We start from the raw sequence: 2,500 nt of genomic DNA, 5'->3' as shown, positions 1-2,500 counted from the left end.
TGGTCGAGGCAACCGCCAGCACCAGGGCCCAGCGTGTGCCGATGGTGGTCGAGGCAACCGCCCGCACCAAGGCCGAGCGTGTGCCGATGGTGGTCGAGGCAAGCGCCCGCACCAGGGCCCAGCGTGTGCCGATGGTGGTCGAGGCAAGCGCCCTCACCAAGGCCGAGCGTGTGCCGGTGGTGGTCGAGGCAACCGCCCGCACCAGGGCCCAGCGTGTGCCGATGGTGGTCGAGGCAAGCGCCCGCACCAAGGCCGAGCGTGTGCCGATGGTGGTCGAGGCAAGCGCCCGCACCAGGGCCCAGCGTGTGCCGATGGTGGTCGAGGCAAGCGCCCTCACCAAGGCCGAGCGTGTGCCGATGGTGGTCGAGGCAACCGCCCGCACCAAGGGCCGGCGTGTGCCGATGGTGTTCGAGGCAACCGCCCGCACCAGGGCCCAGCGTGTGCCGATGGTGGTCGAGCCAGGAGCCCGCACCAAGGGCCGGCTTGTGCCGATGGTGTTCGGGGCAACCGCCCGCACCAGGGCCCTGCGTGTGCCGATGGTGCTGGGGGCAACCGCCCGCACCAGGGCCCAGCGTGTGCCGATGGTGCTGGGGGCAAGCGCCCGCACCAGGGCCCAGCGTGTGCCGATGGTGCTGGGGGTAACCGCCCGGACCAGGGCCCAACGTGTGCCGATGGTGGTCGAGGGAACCGCCCGCACCAGGGCCCAGCGTGTGCCGATGGTGCTGGGGGCAAGCGCCCGCCCCAGGGCCCAGCGTGTGCCGATGGTTATCGGGGCAACCGGCCGCACCAGGGCCCAGGGTCTGCCGATGGTGCTCGAGGCAACCGCCCGCACCAAGGCTCAGCATGTGCCGATTGTGATCGAGGCAACAACCCACACCAGGGCCCAGCTTGTGCCGATGGCGGTCGAGGCAAGTGCCCGTACCGAAGGGCAGCCTATGCCGATGATGGTCGATGCATGTGCCATCACCATGCGCCATCATGTGCCATTGATGGTCGAGGCCTTGGCCGAAGTTCGATTTTGAGCCACGGTGCCCATGCTTGGCTCCAGCATGTGCTGGTGCCGCATTTTTTTCACTCGGGACAGCATCGCCGGAGCATCGCCGGAGTACCGCCGGAGAACCTGACCGGCGGCATTGGGGTTCCGGCGATTGGGAGGGGGGCCGGGGGGGTGTGCGCACATGATGTGCGATGGGTGCTGGTACTTGGCCTTGTGTTGGCCCCCTATCCCTCATCAAACCTCTGAGAATTCACACCCCCTTAAAGAGCATTTGAGATTTTACAGGTTTGCTACCAGTAGCCGTTAAAGTGTCTGAAATGGGGACACTTTTTTCAAACGGTCACAAAATCTTCTCTACTTCGAGTTTTTAGCTGAATTTTTTTGTGCATGCCAACAAAAATAGAAGGATCATGCCTACAAAATTTGGGGCCAAAAATCCTTATAAAAAAATTTTAAAAAATCCCGAACCGCAAAAAGTTTCGAAAATCATGAAAAATAGAAAACGAGTCATCTTCCAACGAAACTTCACGTGAAGGCTTAGGGGACCATTGTATGAATTTACAAGCCATAAAAATGGCATTGGCACGGCAGAAATTTGAAGATGTGCCTAAACCCACCAGGGCCCAGCGTGTGCCGATGGTGCTCGAGGCAACCGCCCGCACCAGGGCCCAGCGTGTGCCGATGGTGCTCGAGGCAAGCGCCCGCACCAGGGCCCAGCGTGTGCCGACGGTGGTCGAGGCAACCGCCCGCACCAGGGCCGATAGTGTGCCAATGGTGCTCGAGGCAACCTGTCGCACCAGGGCCCAGCGTGTGCCGATGGTGATCGAGGCAACCTGCCGCACCAGGGCCCAGCGTGTGCCGATGCTGGTCGAGGCAAGCGCCCGCACCAGCGCCCAGCGTGTGCCGATGGCGCTCGAGGCAACCGACCGCACCAGGGCCCAGCGTGTGCCGATGGTGCTCGAGGCAACCTGCCGCACCAGGGCCCAGCGTGTGCCGATGGCGCTCGAGGCAAGCTCCCGCACCAGGGCCCAGCGTGTGCCGATGGTGCTCGAGGCAACCTGCCGCACCAGGGCCCAGCGTGTGCGGATGGTGCTCGAGGCAAGCGCCCGCACCAGGGCCCAGCGTGTGCCGATGGTGGTCGAGGCAACCGCCCGCACCAGGGCCCAGCGTGTGCCGATGGTGGTCGAGGCAACCTGCCGCACCAGGGCCCAGCGTGTGCCGATGGTGCTCGAGGCAACCGACCGCACCAGGGCCGAGCGTGTGCCGATGGTGGTCGAGGCAAGCGCCCGCACCAGGGCCCAGCGTGTGCCGATGGTGGTCGAGGCAACCTGCCGCACCAGGGCCCAGCGTGTGCCGATGGTGCTCGAGGCAACCGACCGCACCAGGGCCGAGCGTGTGCCGATGGTGCTCGAGGCAAGCGCCCGCACCAGGGCCCAGCGTGTGCCGATGGTGGTCGAGGCAACCTGCCGCACCAGGGCCCAGCGTGTGCCGATGGTGGTCGAG

The sequence above is a fragment of the Durio zibethinus genome, unplaced genomic scaffold (genome assembly GCF_047325235.1).
Source record: "Durio zibethinus cultivar Kanyao isolate XHJ-2024 unplaced genomic scaffold, ASM4732523v1 HiC_scaffold_3, whole genome shotgun sequence".
Classification (NCBI taxonomy): domain Eukaryota; kingdom Viridiplantae; phylum Streptophyta; class Magnoliopsida; order Malvales; family Malvaceae; genus Durio; species Durio zibethinus.
The sequence above is the reverse complement of the archived record's forward strand: the minus strand, read 5'-3'. Positions refer to the sequence as shown.